This window comes from Puma concolor, chromosome B1 (genome assembly GCF_028749965.1).
Source record: "Puma concolor isolate L17-30 chromosome B1, mPumCon1.1.hap2, whole genome shotgun sequence".
NCBI lineage: Eukaryota > Metazoa > Chordata > Mammalia > Carnivora > Felidae > Puma > Puma concolor.
This window is the reverse complement of record NC_141670.1, coordinates 107,587,026-107,609,495: the sequence shown is the minus strand read 5'-3', so window position 1 is coordinate 107,609,495 and position 22,470 is coordinate 107,587,026. Positions and strand designations below refer to the sequence as shown.

General features: G+C 35.6%; 1 long non-coding RNA gene across 1 annotated transcript in view; it reads right to left on the bottom strand.

The window, feature by feature from the left end:
- Positions 1 to 197: 197 nt before the first annotated feature.
- The window catches only part of LOC147581798 (uncharacterized), a 238,864-nt gene continuing 216,591 nt past the window's right edge, over positions 198 to 22,470 (bottom strand). Inside the window, exons 3-4 of the long non-coding RNA XR_015249762.1 lie at positions 4,896 to 4,982; positions 198 to 360 (exon numbers count right to left, since the gene is read on the bottom strand). This is a non-coding gene — a long non-coding RNA (uncharacterized LOC147581798). The remainder of the gene's footprint in view (positions 361 to 4,895; positions 4,983 to 22,470) is intronic.

Sequence of the window (22,470 nt, the reverse complement as noted above, 5' to 3'; positions counted from 1 at the left end):
TTTACCAATGACTTCCTTCTTGGTTAGTCCTTGAGATTGCCTGAGAAACCTTTTCACAAGAAGACACATTCTAGTTTCCCCATTTTAATTTTTTCAATATTTTATTTTACAAAGTAAAGTAATAATAATGACTTTATCCTAATCCTCAGAAAATGTATAATTGCAATTAAGAAAGTTAAAATTTAGGGGTACCTGGGTGGCTCAGTTGGTTAAGCCTCTGACTTCGGCTCAGGTTATGATCCTGTGGTTCGTGGGTTTCAGCCCTGCATCAGGCTGTGTGCTGACAGCTCAGAGTCTGGAAACTTCTTCAGATTCTGTGTCTCCTTCTCTCTCTGCCCCTTCTCTGCTCATGCTCACTCTCTGTCTCTCAAAAATAAATAAACATTAGAAATATTTAAAAAAAAAAAGAAAGCTAAAATTTAAAACAAATCAATGACCTCCATAACCACTTGGAAGACCTTTGTATTAATATTCACTATTTAGAACACTATTTTAGTCATATTTTCCTTGCTCAGAAAAATAAAGCCATTAGCTATATAAGAAATGAGCTTGAGTATTTAATTTTAGTAAAGTAAGACCTGTGAAACAATTTATGGATGGGTAGAGTTTCATTATAATGAGGGTGGCTTGCCTTGGAATCAGTCTTGTAATCTATTTTATGAAAGTATTAGTCATATCTTCTTTAAGGCTCAGGTGTTTAAAGTCCACATGCACAAGAAAATCACTTACTTTCATCTCTTTGCTGAATCCTCTCTAAACATTAAATCAACTACAGGAAATATGGAACTTCCATATTCTGTACCATATTTTAATCTTGGGGTCAAGATATAATTTTAACTGAGTCACTCCTTGACAACATTCTGCTGCTCCAATCACGGTTTCTTTTGTATCTATTTTATTGCTGTTTCTTTTTTTGTTTTTGTTTTTGTGTTTTTAAACAAAGATCTTGAGCAGTATCTTTATGTATTAAATATGCATACATGGCCACATGTTCAAATTACTTTTACAATAGAAATATGACCCTAGAAGACTTCTGGAAATACTTGGAAAAGTATTGCCAAGAGAAGCATTCTTTTTAGAAAAATTCATCACCCTGATGTCTGTAATGTCTCTACAATTTGTATAATTAAGATAATGGTTTTGTCCTCCTGCTCATAAAGTTGAATCAATACATTCCTGCCTCCTGGAGCTTTCTACATTATTTGCAACTGTTGACCATTCTCTCCCTTTTGAAGCTCTTTTCTCCTTATTTCTCTAAGTTTATAATGTCTGATTTTCCTTCTTAAATTTATTTATTTCATTCCTTCTCATTACTTTCTTCCTCCAATCATCTCTTACATTTTATATTCCTAAGTCTTTGCCCTGGGCATTTATTCTTATCTGTATCTTCCCAGGTGACCTCATATACAATATGGCTTTATGTACCATGTAAATGCTAACAAATCTGAGAGTAAGATCTCCAACCAAGCCATCTCTGTTGAGTGCCATACCAAAGGTCCAAGTCACATACAAAGCATCTCCACATAGGCATCTCAATACAAGATATTTATGATATGTTCTTATCCTGTTCTCCTTGTCTCAGTGAATGAAATCACTCAGCCAAGATCACTTCCAGGCTTTCTGATCTCACTTTCCTATATTTGCAATAACCCATAGAGTTAGAGTCTATATTCTTAGTATCATTTATATTCATTCTCTTCTCTCAATTTTACCAGTAGTTACCTCATTTAGGATTTACTAGTTTTACTTGAACAACTGAATTAACTTCCTAATAAATTGCATACTTATTCTCATGTTTTTTTCTACCCAACAACCAGGATGACCTTCCTATAACATTCATTGGTGAAGCCATTTCTCCATTTACGGTTCTTCAGTGGATTCTTAGGGGCTCAAATGCCTTAACGTTGAGCCAAAGTGGTTTCATGTTCTGGAAGGTACCAGTTTCTACAGTTTTGTCTCCTTCCAATGCCTCAGGTGTTCCCTCTTCCTCATCTACACAGAAGTCTCACTATATTTCCCTGAAAGTGACTACTACTGGGGAAGCATGCCATTCTGCACTGTTCTTTCCTCTCTTTATCTTCTATCCCATCACACACACACACACACACACACACACACACACACCACACACCACACACATTTCTTGGATAGTCAAGCAAGCTCTCTAATGTGTGTGTGAGGTCTACACGATTGTGTAAGTGTTATCCACTTCAGTCATATTTCTCTTATTCCGGTCATATTTATGTACATAAACTCTTTGTGTATACCTCTTTCATTTGTGGCACTCACCTGTATATCCAAAATTATTTCTACTATATTTTAAGTAGTCTGAGGGCAGACTGTCCCATTTTTTTTCCTCTATCAGTGTCTAACAAAGTACATTAAAAGTGACCCTAAACATGTATTATTTGAAAAAAAATGAGTAAAACTGTAGAGAATAAAAATATTAATAACTTAATATGTATGATACATCATAGATAAATATTTCCTGAATATAAATAAATAAGATATTGTTTTTTTTTCTCCTGTCACAGAAATATACCACCAGAAATGTTGCTGATAACTGTTACAAGTTATTTATTTCTGTGCCTTCATAACCATTCTGTGCCATAATATTACTGTTGACAGTAATATTTATAGATAATTAAATAATTTATTTCTATGAATTTATGCTTGAAATCCTTGGCATATATGGCCTCCCTATTCTCTCCCTGTCAGATGGTCCTTTCTCCTTTCCATGTCATCCTGTGATACCAATGTGGAGAATCCTTTCTTCATCCATCGGAACTCAGTTCTTCACCAAGTCATCCCTCTTCTCCTCAAACACTTGAGACTAATCCTCACTTTGATACAATGACCCCCAAAATGTTAATCTGCTCCCATTGTTGTTGCAGATTATATTTAGGGCCCACAAGTTGAATAATATTTTCTCCTGACAAGATTCTCAGAAAGTTATTTGTTTTCTCACAAAAGTCTTGTCTGGGGACAAGCTAAGAGTTTTTCTAGATCTACATCAGCCTTCCAGACTACAACCTTTTTTGTTGTTGTTGTCATCCTTCATCGTAAATCATACTACACAGCCATCACCTGCTGTGGCAGAGAATGCTGGTGTTTACCAATGTTTATATTTCTCATCTTCTTTCTGTGCACACAAACTATAATTCCCAGCTCTCTTGCAGTTATGTGGTGCCATCTGAGTTGCAGCCAATGGAAAAGAATGTACCACTTCCTTGGAGTGTATCATTTCCAGGGCTAGTCCCTAAAACACCTCACTCCTACCTCCTCACTATCCCATCTCTTGTCTTCCAACCACATGAAGCAAATCCTGCCAAGGGCCCTAGCGCCTGAAAGGATCCTGGGTCCCCGTATCACCCTGCCACATAGTCATTTGTACTATGCCATGTATGAAAAATAGAGCTTTCTGGTTTCAAGGAACAAAATTTGAGAATATTAAGAAGAGCTATTATACTTTTCTTAATTAATACATCTTCTAAATGCCAGGCTGTAGCTTTTCATTCCAAGAAGAATGTGATGGGCCATTCATTTTGTTTCTCCCCATTTCCACAGTTTTCATTAGGCTGAGTAACTTTATTGCATTCCAAATTTTTAAATATTTTTTACGACAATGATAGCACATCGTTTTTCTTTGGTAAACTCTTCCTGAGTCCAAAGACAAGATTTATAATCCTATAAACTGAACTGCATCCTAAATCTCTCTCTCTAATAACAAATGTTTCTCCTCAATAAATATAACCATTCATTCACTTAGGCCTTAAATCTCTCTCTCTCTCTCTCTCTCTCTCTCTCTCTCTCTCTCTCTCCTCTCTCTCTTTCATATTATGCTTCTTGGGTTTATATTCCTAATGAGGTTCATCATCATGTTGAGTCACCTCCTATCATTCTTGTCTTCAATCTCCCTGTGATCCTGCCTTTCTTCCACTTCCATCTGAACACACTCTCAACCTGGATCTCTCTAATCACATTTTCCATCTTCTGAGCTGCGGTGTTTTCCTAGAGAAAATCACATAGCTTTGCCAGGTGGGGCAGATTTATAGTTTCCAATTTCAGTTGGGCCCTTGGAACCTTTTACTCAAATCCTTTGTACTCAAATGACTCTGTGTCTGATAGCCCTGACTTATGCAATGGTGTGAGCACAGCTCTTCCTTCCGCAGTGTGTTGTGCTGGTTTCTGGGCTCTCAGGGAAGACTCACACACACACACCTGTCTGTGGATTTGAACTGCAGTCCTGTACTGTGCTGCCTTGCTCTCCCACCACGATCTCATCTGCCACTTGTCCAAACCTGCTCCACACACACTTGCTTGTGGAAGCTTCACCACTGCCAGTCACCACACTGAAATGCCCGCATCGTTACCAGAGATGCTAACACCCAATGCTCTGAGTATTTCTCCTCCTTAAAGAGTCAGAATGATACACAGTTTCCCCTGTGGTAGACAAAAAGGGTTTCCTCTCAATATATAATCCTGTGTGGTCACCTGGACATCAACCTAGATGGGCTTCTGACCAGAGACTTGCACAGTTTTCCTCTGCAATCCTGAGAACCTATGGCCTTCACCCCTTGATTGCAGTGGCTCACGTTTCTTTCCTGGTGCCACAAAGGAAATAAGCATGTCATCATCTACCCTCTATTCTCTCTATTCCCCATGAGGTTTTTCTCCCACGAAAAAATCTTCTCTACAAAACAGACGTTGTAAAATCATACTACACAGCCATCGCCTGCTGTGGCATGGAATGCTGGTGCTTACCAATGTTTATATTTCTCCTCTTCTTTCTGTGCACACAAACTATAATTCCAAGCTTCACTATATCAAGTGTGCAGGGGTAGATTAATATTGTGTAATCTACTTTGTGAGTAATGAGCCAAATATTCTCTTACCTTTCTCCGTGCCCTCTCTTGTTACATTCTTCTTGGCTGATTTAGGAATGAAGAACATCATATCCAAGCCTTCAAATAAGAATAAGCCTATATGGAAAAAAACAGTTTCTGTATACATTCATTGAAGAAACATTCATTCATTCATTTATTCATTCAACAAACAGTGTTCTTGGAACTATACTAGCTGATGAGGATATATTTTTTTAAGGAGGCTCCACGCCCAACTTGGGACTCATGACTCTGGGCTCAAGAGTCAGATGCTCTATCAAATGAGCCATCCAGGCACCTCTGGAAGTATGTATTTTTTTGTAATATTTATTTATTCATTTTGAGAGTAAGAGAGAGAGAGTGGGCATGGGCAGAGAGAGCGAGAGAGAGAGAGAATCCCAAGCAGGCTCCATGCTCAGCACAGGGCTCTACACAGGGTCTTGTTGCAAAGGGGCTCAATCTCATGTCCGTAACATCATGACCTGAGTGGAAACCAGTGAGTTGCTAAACTGACTGAGCCAGCCAAGCACTTCTAGAAGTATGTAGTTTTAATGCTTACTTTCTCCAGGGTAGGCAATTTTGTAGAGAGACAAGTACAATAAAATGTTAAAATCGTTATGGTAAAATCTGGTGTAATATAAAATGGAATCACAAAGAGGGGAGTGAATATTTGATTTGAGATGGAAAACAAACTCTTCTTAGAGGAACTGATATATGAGAAATTTGAATTTGATTATGTAAGTAGTGGCTATATCTCCTACATAAGATTATTACAAGTGTCAAAGTTTATGAAACATATAGAATAATTTTGACAAGTTCAAAAAGTAAAACACAATGGCCTCTTTTCTTCTATATAGATGTGTACATATATAATTGCAGAAGAAAGTTAACAGCCTCCTATGAAAGATGGTCTATCTTTGTCATTCTGTTATTATTCTTACAATACCATGGACTGGTCCTACCGCATTTATGCAATAAGTATAATCTGACCATTTTGTGTTTTCTTGTTTTGTGTTTTCTTTCTTGTTTGTTTGTTTCTGTTTTTTTATTTTACCCAGTATGACTCTCTGTCCAGTGAGGGACTCTGTGACATCCCTGTCTCTCACCTCACTTGAACTGAAACTATATTATTTAATTACAGACATTCAGAGAGTACCTACTTATGTGCTAGACACTGTGCTGTAAGCTGTGGTTGAGAAAGCAACAGGTGCGTGTATTGATAAACAAGGTTTGTTTTTTACCTGCAATCAGTTTACACTAGAAAGAAAAGGACAAAATATTATCTGAGTGAGATAGACCTCTTCATTTATTTTTCCCAAAACGACAACACTGATAATTTGTTTTAAAGACCAGTATTGTCTCAGGCAAAAGATGATAATCATTCTCTGCTTGAAGAGAGAAGTTAAAACCAGATAGAAGTGAAATTAATAAAGAACATTGGAACAGCATGGTTGGGTAGAGAATACAGCCCTAGATTTGTTATTCACAATAAGATATATATGAATGATTCTGTTTAGGGCAATACCACTTCAAGCATTCCTATGTAAGAGGAAACAAAACCTTGCCAAGAACTGCTATTAAGGAATAAAATTTAAGTTACTTTAATTTTTTTTTTTTTTTGAAATTTTATTTGAGAGCAGGGCGAGGAGAATCTTAAGCAGGTTCCATGCTCGGCACAGCCCAATGTGGGGCTTCATCCCAAGACCCTAGGATCATGACATGAGCTGAAATCAAGAGTCAGACACTCAATGTACTGCGCCACCCAGGGACCCCTAAAATTTAGATTATTAACTTCCATGTGGAAGGACAGCTTTTTGCTTTTTTGTTGTTGCTTTTTTTGATTGTTGTTTATTTGGATAATGGGCCAGCCCTGTCATCAGATGGCACATAGAGGTAGCAAATACCCAGAAGCTGTAAAACTACTTTATAGCCAGTATAGTTATAGGTCTTCAGTGTAGGTCATTAATGTGTAAGCCATACATCTTTTGGTTAAGGTCAACATTCTGTATTTTTTCAATTAAACAGAGCCACATTAAGCATTATGAGACAAAAGGGATTAATAAAGGACTTAGGGATTTCACAAATGTAGAAAGATCAGAGGCTGCACAGACAGATCATGGGGTTGCTACTGGAAAGTCATGGAAACCGTCACAGAAGACATCAGCCTGCATAACCAAAGGAAATGGTTTTTGAAATTTTGCAGGGAAAACACCACAATTGGGAATCATTTGAATAGTATACTACAAACTGTATCAACTTGCAACAGGAAAGCTGGAAATTGCTAAGAAATCTAACTAGCAGCCATATTGCGATCAGTATCTCTTGAGAATATAATGACTTCTCCCTACTTCTGTTTTTCATATTAAAGATGGAGCCATTCACCGGCCAGTACTAATATGAAACCATTGAGGGAAGAAAGTACTAAGAAAGTAGTACCTGAAATGGTAGTAATGCAAAGTTTACGAAGTTTACAAAGCCCTAGTATTTTAAACATGACTTTTTTTTGCTATCCTAATACATTGCTACCCAGTATTTTTATGGTATTAATTAATTTGATTATGATTTTGATTATGCTAAATTTAGCATAGTCTTATAATGTAATTTTGAAATTTAAGAGATAATGATGAATATTAAGCTTTCATTTCCTAATACAATCTAATACACTGAAAGTAGTACACTGAAATCATTATCTACAAAATGTTATTTTTCCTTAGCTTGTCACATTTAGATAATTTCAAAACAATTATTATCAGGTTGATGATATGATGAAAACATTGATTCTATCACTAATTATTTTATACTAGGAATGTACTTGTTTTTCTGTAAAATCAGAATATTGCCATTTCTATTCTCTATTTTTCATGAGCAAATAAAGTGTTTATTTTTCAAATAAAAAGAAAGAAATAATCTATGAAACACAATGTGCCAATTCTTATATAATTATGGTTTATGTACATCTCTCTCTCTCTCTCTCTCTCTCTCACACACACACACACACACACACACATGCAGTATACTTTTATTCAAGTTGGTTACTAAACATATCAATAAAAATTCTATATTCACAGTAACACTATTTTCTTATTAGACACCATTACTTTCTGTTTCTGAGCCAAATGCAATATCTTGAACTACTGAAAATGCTTTTTTCTTAGTACTGCCAATATTCCCAGAATTAAAGCAGCGATGCTTCTCTTAAAATAATTCTGCCTTCTGGGCAACAGGCATTTTTCAGCATTAAATAAGACAAAATTGTTTTGTAGCTGCCATCTGTTTTATTGTATATAAACCTATGTTAAGATACTTTTTAAATTAAATGTCAAATCCAGATTGACATAGGAAACACAGGAGTGCTTGATATTTGATGAGAAGCTGTCAACTTGCCTCTCCCTATCAAATTGCCAGCCACATCTCAAGACTGTTTAGTAAGTGATTGTGGCAAGCAGGGCTCCATATATAAAGGTCTCAATTCTGTATGGTGTGCGTGTATGCGTGTGTGGGTGTGTGTGCGTGTGCGTGTGGTCAGAGTGGTGTGAGACAAGCTATTTATTATCTGGAAATTGAATTTCATTCCCTTAATTATTAAGGTTATTTTAGGAACATTTCTTATAGGTGAATCAATAATTCAGAAATACCATTCAGAGCTAGGCATGAAAAGGCAAGTTGAATTCCTTCTCCGTAGTAATTTCCATGAAAAATTGATTCTTTGAACCTTAGGCTATAGTTTTAAGGGAAGTTTTTTTTTCTGTTATTTGTTACAGCAATAGTCTATCTTAGTATTTCTTAGTCTTTCAGTTCATTTCATTTTTTACTAAATGCCACTGCTAGATAAATGTGAGTATCTATGGTGTAGATGTGGATGTGGGTGTGTGTGTGGGGGGGGCAGAACACAAGACAGAATTGGTAGTCAGGATGTTTCAACTTCTTTAAAAACTTTTTTAATGCTTATTTATTTTTGAGAGAGAGAAAGAGAGCATTCTTCTGGGAAGGGGCAGAGAGAGAAGGAGACAGAGATTCTGAAGCAGGCTCCGTGCTGTCAGCACAGAGCCCATGTGGAGCTTGAACCCAAGAACTGAGAGAACATGACCTGAGCTGAAGTCAGACACTCAAAAGACTGATCCACCCAGGTTCCCCAAGTTGGATGTTTTACATTCTTAAACACAAACACACCTACCTCATTCTAAGTGGTCGTGTAATTCTCAGGAAATTATATGGTAATTAGTATTGCGGAAAACGGAGGCAATTGCCTCAATGTTGAAGCTCTTTACCTCACCCCTAATCCAAACAAAATATATTTAAAAAAGGAGGATACAATATTGCATTATTCCCAACATGGGAGCCCAAAGGGATAGACTTCTTCCCTAATTTCTAAAAGCTGAGACACACAGGGTCACTTCTCCTCTGGACCTCTGACCTTTAACAAGTCACTCAAAGATGAAACAGGGAGTATGCAATGGACTCACCAAGACATCCCAGTGGAAGCGCTGCTGGCACCTGGTGGTGGCAGCAGTGACAGTCCCATGCAGTGCCAGCTGCCCACGGTGACTCAACACCCTGACTCCCCTTTGCACCATGTCCTTGAGTGCAGGTGTTAAAGCCTAGAATTCTTAGCCATTTCCTCACTGTCTTTCTGCCCTCCAGACATCATGAGCTAATCACTTCATTTTGCATCAAAAGTTTTTTTTTTCCCCCACCTAAGCTAGTTATTCTTACTGTTATTCTTTCTATTAGAGAACCCTGACTCAAAGACACTTTGTAGAGCTATGTTCATAGATGCATGCTAACTTCACATTTTTTAATCTTCCTGCTAAGTTGAAGCTTTACTCACCATGAAGTTTTCATATAGATAGCCAGTATTCCCTGTTTCCTTAAAGTTTCTTTTGTCTGATGTCAATATGGCTACAACTGCTTTTGTGCAGAGTTTATGTATAAATATAAATTTATGCACACATCTATGGGTGTGTGTTGTATGTGTGTGTGTGTGTTCTTGGATTTTGACCTTTTTCATTCTTTATATTTTACATGTGCTTCTTTTAAACAGTATAAAGGTTGAGTATAGGTTTTAATCCAGTCTGATACTCTTTATCTTTTGCTGGCATATTTACACCATTTAGATTTAAGCTGACTACTAATAATTTTATTTTTTATTTAGTCCTGTTTTATGTTTTCCATTGGTCTCACTTAATTTTTATTTTTCTATCCTTCTTTTCTTTTGAATATTTGAAGATTTTGTAACTCCTCTTTCATTTTTCCTTTTGAGTGAAACATTGCCTTAACAATTCTGTAACAAAATTCCACTGTTAAGGAACTCTCTTGAAAACCTCTTTATACATACCCACCCTCAATATTTTTAGAGCCCAGTGCAGGATTACACTTGGAGACTCCTGGTCCTTCTCCTCCCTCCTTCATTTCTGACCTCCTGGGCTCCTGAGCACCTGAGTGTAGACACCTTGTTCACATGACTGTTCAAAACCTAGCCTGTCTCTTCAAAGAGCCATCTTTTGGTTAGTCTTCAAGCCTGGGAGTGCGATAAGAGTTATAGCAGAGTTTTTTGTCCAGCCAGTGGCAGATATGCCTGGGGATGTGTCCTGTACAGGCTGAAAAGTAATTTGAAACTACTGTAACACAGAATTCTGGGGTTCTAGATCCATAGAACACAATTTAGGAAGAAACAGGTCCTGCGCTTTGATGGGCATATCCTGGGTCCCTATAGATTCACAGCCTTGTCAGTTAGCATCATACTAAAGGAGGCCTAGTGGGGTAGCAGGGTGGCTCAGTTGGTTAAGCATCAGACTTTGTCTCGGGTCATGATCTCACAGCTCCTTGGTTTGAGCCCCGCGCTGGGCTCTGTGCTGACAGCTCAGAGCCTGGAGCCTGCTTTGGAGTGTGTTTCTTTTGCTCTCTGCCCCTCCCCCCACGCGTGCTCTGTCTCTCTGTCTCTCAAAAAAGAAAGAAAGAAAGAAAGAAAGAAAGAAAGAAAGAAAGAAAGAAAGAAAGACATTAAATTAAAAAACATTTAAAAAACATAAAAAAAAAAAAAAAAAAAAAAAAAAGAAAAAGAAAAGAGGCCCAGAAAAGAAACCTTAAAGCCAAAGGGTCAGGGCAGGAGTCACTGTTGCCTACGAATCATCTGAGAGTAGTACTATTTCTACATGAAAATCATTCTTATGGATTCGACTCCTTGCTTGACAGTTTCTGTCATTACAGAGATTTACATTCCATCACCATCAGTGTGAAGAATCAGTTCTTCTCAGACCATCCATTTTCTGTGTTTAATTTCTCTTTTTGTTCTAACAATTTTTAAGACCATCTCTCTGCATTTAATTTTCTGAAGTGACACTATGATTTGATGAGGCATGTCTATGTGTGTATGTGTGTGTTTTAATTGTGTTTGAAATTTATTAGGCTTGTTGGATGTGAAGATTGGTGTTGTTTGACAATTTGGGAAATTTTCCAGCTGTTACCTTTTAAAATATGCTCTCTGTCTCTTCTTTCGCTTCTTTCTGGAATTCCAGTTAAATGCACATTAAACCTTCTCATGATAGTCTTTATGTTCTCTGTTCCCTTGTGTTATTTTGGCATAATTTTTTGACATCTCCTCCAGATTTATATGTTTCTAATTTGTTGTCCAACTTTTTCATTGAGTTTTATATTTTCCTCATTATATATATATATATATATATATATTTTTTTTTTTTCCTTCAACTTCTGTTTTCTATCCAAATCAGCTACATCACATTCTGTAGTTTTCTGTTGCTTGAAAATATGTTTACACTTGTGTTATTTCTTTTAACATACTAATCATAGTTTTAAAATCTCTGGTACTTAGTACAAGAAATCTGTTAACATTAGTATATAAAAAGTCTGTTAGTCATGTACCATATGTTGATGATGCTTTGCTTCCTTGCGTGTTTAGTTATTATTTGATTTATTGTGAGATGCATATTTCTTTGTAAAATAATTTTTGGCACTGATTTAAACAATTCCCTGGAAAACTGAATGAAAGAAGTTCTTTTGTTAAATAATGTAGCCAATTTAATGTCTCAAACTCTTATCTCAGGCTGCATTTTGTTGGACCCACATGGAAGATAGTTCCCAGGAATAGATCCTGTTGGTTTTATTGATTTGCTTAAGCATTTGCCTTGGTAAAGACACTGTCTGTCCATTCCTAGAAATGCTGCTCAGTGTTTTAAGGATTCTTCATAGGTAATTTCACATTTTTTTTCTTGACCTATCAATCCACAGAGACTTCATAAACCCTTGAATGTTTTTCCTCTACATACTCATTTTTGAGATTTCAACCTATGTGACTTCAATTGTCACCCACATAAGGATGACTTTACAAAGTGTATGTATCTCCATCTGAGCTCTTTCTCATTTCAAGTCTGGTATATTTTGGTAGTATTGATACTCTCTATTTTGATATTTTTGTTGTTTCAAGAGCATCTCAATTACAAAATATCTAAAAACTCAATTGCTGTTAGGCCACAAACTGACTTCTTCCCTTTTATTTTATCTCAGAAAACAGTACCTCCAGTGGTTCATTTACCCAAGCCAAAGAGTCAAAAGAAGATATTGAAAAGAAATTAATCTTAGATTAGTATAAATTTCTTAATACAATATTCAAGATCTTACTTTCCTACCTCAGCTGTGCTCTATGTTCTGACAATATTATTAGTGCTCAAGACCTTCTTGTCATCTTGCAGTTCTGAACCTTTCCATATGCTCTTCTCTGTCTGGAAACTGTGCACTCCACTGTTTAAACTGCTTAACTTTTACCTTTCCTAAAGTTCTCTTCATAGTCATTAGCTCTTTGATGTTCTTCCATAAACCAGTAAGATGAGACTAGTATGTCTCATATCATAAATAACCCACCAGGTTACATTGCTGGCCGTAGACTATTATACCTGCTTCCTAACTTGTCTCTTTCAGTGAGGGATTGTGTTTCCTTAATCTTACCTGTGGGCCTGAGCATGGCGTTGGCCACAGTAGGCACTCAGTTAACATTTGTTGAGTTGAGAGTGAATTACACTTTTATATTGAGTATATATATGTATTATATAATCAATAAAATATATAATTTAAGTGTCATTTTAATAGGTCATCATACTGTATATTGTGGAATTTAAGGCATATAATGAAACATAAGATCTCTTTACTCAAGTGGTTATAGTTTAATTAGCCATAAATTACATAAACCTATTATGAATGTAAGCAGATAAAGATAATGAACAATAAGCTGTTTACTCCCATCAAATACATATTACAGAGAACAATTCAAATAGGACATCATTGGACAATTTATCCTAATGATTCCTTGAAATTTTATCATGCCTCTCTTCTGCTAACCCCTAATGAAGCCCAATTTCTTGCCTGTAAAGAATACCATTTCCATGATAAATAAGAACATCCTTATCCAATTTGAAAAATAAACATTTTGTAAATAAACACATTCAATTCCACAAACATTTTCAGTTTCCTTCACATGCTTACAGCTTAGTGAGAGAGATAGTGATCAAAATATGTAATTTAAAGCAGCATAGTGATTGCAATGACGCCCCTAATCAGAATGCAACAGTATGTAATCATCAGAACTAGCTTGAGTAGCTACGAGGCTTTGACATATTTGATGTTATAATAATGTACAGAATCTAGCGGGTGAATAACATAAAACAAATCTAAATATAATTATTCTAAAAATGCCATTTAAATTTAGCTGTGTATTTTTTCTGATATGCACAGTCATATAAATCTTCTGACCTCTCTATTATATGTATTTCAGTTGATAAAACAGATTTCAAGAATGATAATGAAAATGGAGACTCTAAGTCTTACTTACTTGTGAATAATTTTTTCTCATAAATTTTCATACATAGATTGACTTCAGCAAAACCTTCCATCCCTAACAGTTAGGGATTTTTTTTCTTCCAATATTTTAAAATAATGCAGTGGCAGGGGGAGGGGGGAGAAGGAGAAATTAAATAATGAGGAAATAATAGTAACTTAAAGAATTTAAGGCAATTGTCATAATCACCATGAGGATTAACTCTATAGTGTAGAAACTAAAGATAGATAAATAGATGATAGATAGATGATAGATAGATAGATAGAAGATACATTGATCTGTATCCATCTCTATCTACCTATATCTCAATATCAGTGTTAATATAGTGAAACATTACTTTCTTACAAGTTTTCTAACATGGAAAATGTATTTCTTAAGTGAAATGCATAGAAGTAACTAAAAAGAGAAGTTTTCTTCCCTTCTTTATGTTTTATTGTTTAAAACTAGAACAATTGATTTAAATTAGTTCAGTCATTACTGAAATTGCTTTTTTATGTAAAACATGCCCCAATATATGCCAACTGTTTTTCTTTTTAGAATAATTTAAAAGAAAACATTATTAGGCAACTAATTCAATATTTTTAAAAGGCATGGTAATGTCTTTCTCTAAGCCTGCCTACAGGCAGTGGGAAGGCAAGTGTTTTTTGCTTTTTTTTTTTCCTTCTTAAAAACCTTGAAAACAGATGCGAATAAATAGCATTTCCCCAGGAAGCAAAATCAATCTTTGAGAACTTCACAGGATATGTGCGGCTGGCCAGCAGCACTGCACATTTAAAACGCTGCTGAGTGAGTTGGAGGTCATCCTGATAACACCACCCCCGTGGAGAAGGAGTTGGCACTCCACTATAGATTTCCCTGCCAGGCCTATTCCTGCTTGACACTTTCATTTGACCCAGTCATGGTTTCTTTTCTCCAAGGTTGAAAACTGAGATCAAGTATCTCTTTAATAATGTCGCATTCCAAAGAGTGACTTCAATGAGGAGACTATTGAAGGGCTTAGTTATTCATATAAGGACCATCATGCAGGTAGATAATAAGTGATGTAGCACAGAGATGTTGCCATCAGGGCACCAAGGATTAATTCAGACAGCTGTCATAAAATTTCCTAGGAAGCTTGAAGTGGATGCACGTGATTACATTTCTGATTTACAAATATTCTTATGTTGTCAACTATTCTCACAGACTTATACATGAAACCTCAGATATGCCTATGCTTCGGTAAATTAGACCTGTTCTCAGAGTTTTTTTCAAAATGGCTTTCCTGTGATGTATCACACTAAATTGTGTCTTGAGTACGATATATTTCGGTGAGCTAGTTGTTATCTCCAGATCTCACCAACAACATCCTTCCAGCGGGAGTTTCATCAGTGACTTTAACTCCAACAAGCATAGCTTCAGCAATTGTTGACTGCTTTCAGTTTGCCCTCCTCTCTCTAGTGTCTTGTCACACACACTCTCCCAAGCTGGTTCCAGCTGTTCTTTCCTCTACCATTTCCACTTTGCCTCAGGTCAGCACATGATGTTCCCTGGAGCAAATTTTTGTGCCATTTCCACCGCTACCCTTCCACCCAGTCCACTGATTCCTCTGCACAGCTGGGGAACTCTGCTATCCCACTACCCTCAGCACCAGCCATCTTGTCTACACTGAAGCTGAAGACTCATATGGTAGCAATGCTGAGGTTACTGACTTTATTCTTTGGAACAGCTAGTTCAAGACTGTGCTGAAGTCATGATATATGTTATTTGCCTCAGAGTCACTTACCTCTGCATTGCTATTGGAGGCCTTACAAGGACGATGCACACTGCACTACTGGATTTGTCTTTGTAATGTCACTTGACAGGCTGCTTGTCTAGACAGCTTCGGAATATTGCACAGTGGCTGATTCTCAAGCTGTACACACCACTTGACTACAGTCTGTCAATGGGAATGTTACTTATCATTACATCCTCACTGCCTACCACCAAGTCTGGAAAATGCCTAATAAATATTTGAGGAATGGGCACTTCATTGTGGTTACTGAGACTTTTCTTCTAAAGAAAACAGAGTAGAAGTTTAGGCCTAAGAAGTTTAGGTTAGGAGAACAGTTCTTTGGTTTTACAGAACTTTGTTATCACCAAAGTTGGAGCAAGTTCAAGTAACAGCCGTGCGGTTTTAACTGGAATGACTGTTTCATGTGACACTTACTTACGCACTGTAACTGAATACCCAAGGAAACTTCCCAGAGGTTCACTGAAGCCCTCCCTTACTGGCTGTTTTCTTGTTATCTTTTAGATCTCTTTCTCTCTCTACGCAATCAAATTATTTTATCAGACATGTTATATAAATGTCTGCTATTCATAAAATTTATCAGACATGTTATATAAATGTCAGCTATTCATAAAATTTATGTTGTTTTATTTCATACTAATATGTATGTATTTGATAGAATGTGACTAATAGGCTATTTTCAAATGGGAGGAATTGCATTCAAAATATATCCCTTTTGTGAACACATAATGATATTAAAAAGTCAGCCTCCAAAATGTAGTAAAATTAGATATTTAAGTGGCATTAATGAATCTCAGAGTCTTTGGATGTTTTGTTATGGATTGGCATTAATGACAGGAATAATGAAGCTGATTAAAAACATCAGCTGGCCTTTTTCTTCTTGGTGTGGATTTTCAGTAAGGCATACTTTCTTTTCTTTCCTTTTATTTTTTTGATTGTCATTAGCTCTGGTTAATCCTATCATAATTGAATGGAAAGATAGAAACTTCACTTAGAAGGAAAAAAACAGCTCAGATTTCCAGTTTTCTCAGAATCAAATGAACAGCACCTGGTGCCTTTGAAATCCATTATATTATTTGAATTTGTTCAAAAAATAGAGATGAAGAGGAAAAAAAATTGGACTAAGAAGCAAAAATAAAGCAAAAAAGATCTCTGTCCATTAAGGCTAGAGATATGTTACTTTTAAATATCTATTCATTATCTGCTGATGCCATACATGTATACAGTATTTGCTGAAATTCAGCTTGCTGGCATTTTTTTTAACTATTTGACTTTTTCCCCTAAAAATTACAGATTTAGTTACAGTTTTGACTCTGCTATATATAAATACGATCTAGCACTTTAGACTTTGCTATAGGTATTTTAAGGATATGAAGCATTAAACAAAAAAAAATCTTATAAATGTACACTTTGTTCTTGAAAATGGTTTTAATTACTAGTATCATGAGTGTAAAATTTGTGGATATTAGATTTCATCCAGTTTCAGCAGGTCTATATTGATTTCAATTCTAACTTGGAATGTGGTAACATATATAAAAACTCCAGCAGTAATTCTGTGGTTAAAAACACTGTATAGGTTCTGAGATTGTAGTTGCCTGGGTTAAGCTATTTTCTGATAAGAGTTTAAAGATATTTGGTGGTTGGTTGCTTGAATTACTTTGAACAAATGGCTTAGCTTCCCAAACAACAACGTAGATCGTTGAACCCATGGAATTCTAGAATTGTGGTTTTTTTAAAATATTTTTTAAAGTTTATTTATTTTGAGAGAGAGAGTGTGAGTGGGGGGCAGGGGGGTGCGCAGAGAGAGAGAGAAAATCTTAAGCAGGCTCCATGCTCTCAGTGCAGAGCCCCACACAGGGTTTGAACTCACAAATCATAAGGTCATAACCTGAACTGGAATCAAGAGTCAGACGCTTAACTGACTGAGCCACTTAGTTGCCCCTAGAATTGTTTTTTTTTTTTTTTAATAAAACTTTAAAATCTTATAATGGACATATAGTTACTAATATGAGTAATGGTTATGTGCTGCATCATTAAAAATAATTTAAGAGGACTTCTATGCATCTAAAGTACTCCTAGGATTTGAGAAGTGTGGAATACATGCTAATGGAAGCAATAAATTTTGTTTAGTTGAATAAATTGTATTTGCACACATTTCACAACCCTTTGGATGGCAATTTGCTGTTCTTTTGGGATAATTACCCTCTGTTGGGTTGACAAGTTCTTTAATTGACTGAAATAGACATCCACCCAACCCTTACAAAATGATATGAGTTGTTTGTCAATATGTTAGCCAAAGAAAAAGCAAATGCTTAGTTCAAGGTCTTCTCCATTTGAATCAGTTTCAATTTTCACTTCTGAGAGAAAAAAAAAACTTATCTAAGTTAGAACAACACATATTGAAAAGACGGACAAGGATCTACTAATGGCATCCTTGAAAATATTTTACATTACTACCTCTGCTTGGATTTTAATGGTTGTAATGGGAAAATCTAATATCTACTATAATGCAATAATATAGCATAAAGGCAAGACGATGTGTACATCTGCTTATACGTGTGTGTTGTATGCAGCTGTTTCTTTTTTAAAGTATTTTGACAGAGAGAGAGGAAGAGGGAGAATGAGTGTGGGGGGGGGTGCAAAGAGAGATGGAGGGAGAGAATCCCAAGCAGGCTCCAGGCAGCCAGTGCAGAGCACCTACAAGGACTTCCATCTCACATACTGTGAGATCCTGACCTGAGTTGAAATCAAGAGGGAGGCTTAACTGACTGAGCCACCCAGGAGCCCCTTTCATCTTTTCAAATAGCTTTGTTATCCTCGTTCTTCATCATTACAAAAGAGCTTTTGAGGATGTGGCAATGCTTTTACTCACGTGTGCATTAAAAATGGCACGCTGATCCGTATACTGAAGGTTTTAACAGTAGCTTCACATTTAGAAGCAATACTAGCTTAATTCTTAGAAAAAGCATTCAAGTTTCAGACTTTGACAAATCACAAACACCATTAGGATGACACATGACTTTCAGCCATTTCTAAAGAAATGTCTCATATTTGGAACCATGGTTTTCATTTATGTGGCTGAAGAACAAATTATTTGTTTACATATGTTCGTTTTTGTAAGCTATGTGTAGGCCAATAAATAATGTATACTCTGCCACAAATCAAGTACATTGTCAGACTACACATTTTTATTGTGTGCATCCAGTGTAGTAGATGCTAACTTTACCCTAGTGATTTAAAGACTCATGACCCCAGATCTCAAACTGGCATAGGAGACAGGCAATAAATCAATAAGTAATACTTAAAACTGCAAAAGGGTGTAAAAGGGAAAGGAAGTCAATATTAGAAAAGACAGCAAAGGAATGTTACATTAAGTTTGGTGTGCTTATTTGTTTTAATTATGAGATAAAAGTTTATTTCCATTGACTTCACCAAATTCTGAGAACTACTATCTAAGAGATACTTAGAGACAGTTAATGAAAATGCAATGATGAAAAATGTATACTACTTGGTACCAAAGAGCTTGTTGTTTAGTACTCATAACTACTGAAATGGTTGTTGATGCTTTCGTGAATTTTCCTATGTAAATGCTTAGATAATTTATTCAGCCTGAAATGTAATTTTGAATACATAAGAACTGAGTTTTTATTGGTACTGTAATTTACCTAGACCAATGTTTTCAAATAAGTATAAAGATCTATCTTCAGAATTATTGTATATCTTGGGCACCTGGGTGGCTCGGTCAGTTAAGCATCCAACACTTGATTTTGGCTGAGGTCATGATCTCATAATAGTGAGATGGAGCCCTGCGTGGGGCTCTGTACTGACTGCCCAGTGCCTGCTTGGGATGCTCTCTCTCCCACTCCCTCAGCCCCTCTCCCATTCGTGCACATACATACATACACACACACACTCTCTCTCTCTCTCTCAAAAGTATATATATATATATATATATCTCAAAAGTTGTCACATGATATAATTTGTATTTTGTCATTTATGTAGGAAAAATAGTTAATAGTTACTATGAATTTAGTAACTCTTGAAAATAAGTGCATTTACTCAGAAGACAATTCTACTTGTTTTAAATATAGTAATATGTGTATTTGTAATGTGCATTATTTAGTCAACAATAAATCATACATTCAGGAAAATATTTCTTATAAAATATCAACTAGATACAGAGGGAGCTATTGCTATACTTGAACTATCACCATACTTTCCCAATTCCTCCTGCTAAGACGGGAAAACTCAATGCCGTACATTTATATAGTGTTTAAAAATGAATAGGGGAGAGGATGAATGGATTGAGCACAGAGGACTTTTAGACAACGCAACTATTATGTATGATACTAATTCAGGGGATATGTTAATAATGGAGAAAGTTGTGTGGGGGAGGGAATTAATAATTATATGGGACTCTGTATTATCTGCTCAATTTTGCTATGAAACTAAAACTTCTCTAAAAAGTAAAGTCTATTAAAAAATAAACAAGAAAATGTATAGGGGGAAATATCTACTTATGTGTGTGCATACGTGCATATATATGTATGCATAAATGCACATATGTATATGTTAAATGAGACCATTAAGTGTTTATATATATAGGTTATATGAATCAGTCTATGCACACACAGTTTATGACAGTGTATAGACATATATTTTTAATCTTCATAGCAGCTTTTTGAGATAAACATCTTTGTCATTTTAGTGACATGCCATCCAGGACCTAGAATACTTAGGCATTTTCCAAAGCTCACACAGCTCTAAGGACCACAGCAAGGACAACTCTGATTTCTTTTGTTGACCATTATTTATAATCATATTATTACCTTTCTTTGGCTGAATTTATATCCATACAACTGGAAACATCTTTTTAAATAGTATTAAAATTTACAAAGTATATTTTAATATTTTTGTTGGCAACTTTGTATTTATTGGTTCATTTAAGGGACAGCTTTTTTATATTAATGAAGCAATAAGGCCAGCAAGAGGTGGGAATATGAACTCTATGGTGGTATGCAAGTCTGTGATGGCTTAGGTGAAATCTCTACTGGGCACTAGGAATGTTCTGCTTTCTCATGTTTTCTCACATCATGAGATTCTAGGCACTGACATAACTTGATTTGTTAAATTGTGCTGGTGGTGTTGAAACTGAGGAATTTTTACCTTTAATTTGGGATATTCACTTCCCCTTTATTTAAAACAGATTTTTTATCTGGGGTGCCTGGCTGGCTTAGCAGGTAGAGCATGCAACTCTTACTCCCTGGTTGTGAGTTCAAACCCCATATTGGGCATGGAGCTTACTTAAAGAAAAAAAAAGTAAATAAATAAAATAGATATTTTGCCTGAATTATTGAGTAGCCACATCTCTTAACAGCAATGCTAGTATATTGTTACTGTGATGTTAATTTAACTGTTCATTTTTAAATCAAGCAAAACTTTAACCACGTCACATTCCACTTTCATTTCTTAAATTAGGTAAATATCCTCTATTGGTCAGTTTGTACATCAACGTATTTTTCAAATTATAAAACAAACAAACAAACAAACAAAAAATAGATTCATGACCCAATGCCATAGCCCCAAACACGGTGATGGCACCTGCCAGGATTGAGCAAGAAGCAGGTGAATCACCTTGGGCAATATCCCAACTTTTGACTTATTTCACATTTATTGAATACTTAAAACTTCCAGCGGTGGTGCAGGGATTTAAAAAGGTTTGTTTATATGGATTTAGATGTTAAAATTAGACAGTCACATGACTGTGGAATCATGAGGAAAATTCTAATATTTGGGATTGTGTGATTTTTTTTGTATGATGGATTTAGAATAATTTTCTACATAGTTGATAGGAATTTGTAGGTACTACTATTTTATTCAGTGTGGATAGTTCCTCTAGGATATGGGTTTGTTTGAAAGATAGCAGTGAAAAAAACAAAAACAAAAACTCTTCTATTTCCAGAGAAATTCAGCGATGGGAGTATTTGTGAATTCTCTGGAAATCTGATCTGATATTAAATCTCAATTACCTCCATATACCCACTCATAATGTTTACCCTCTCCTGCCCTCCAAGCCACCCTTCTATCTCCAGATTACAATGATTTGGGCTCCCAACAGAGAGCCCAACTGGCATCCTCTGCCATAATATGAGTACCCAAATCCTAGCCTGCTCCATATGCCACATTCTCAACCATCCTTTCTCTGAAAGCACTTCCTCGTAGGAACTGCTCCAATGTCATTTCTAGTATAAATCATCAGTAGTCTTTTATTACTTTATATAAAAGATTCTCATTTAGTCTAATTGAGAATTTAAAAATTTTCCCTTGTTTTTCTAAATTAAAATAATATCAGAATATATTCTGTCTTCAAGAAAGCTTTAAAATAATGTTGTAAATAATCTTCTTGAATCTATTCCAGGTTAATACACTACTGGCTATACATTTCCTCTACAGGTGAACAAATACTTATGAGAGTAAATGAGGAAAACAAGGTTATCGTTTATTTTTATTGAAAAGAAATGGAGAATTATACTGACCCCAGGAAAATAATAGGACCTAAAACTTGCTTGTCTTTTACAAATATGTATGTCGAGAAACACATTTACACTGTTTAAGAAAAATGGGATACAATTTTAGCTAAATGCTAGAATATTTTTTTTGTAAAGAAAATTCACTTTAAATCCATCCTAGTAAATCTATTCTTGTAAACTTATTTAAGGAATAAAGTTTGGCAATCACTGAGGCCAATAAATCAGAACAGAATCTCTAAATTCAAATATCACACATACTTTTATGATTTTTGCAACTTTTGGTGATTAGTTGAGTTTTCATAGGGTTAATAAATGCCTGCTTTAATAATATCTGGCATAATCATAATGGAAATTTTGTTTCCACGTGGTCCATTTTGACAGAACCAAATTGTCACAATGAGATATATTATAGCATGGTTTTTTTGGAGTGTACTATTAATGAGG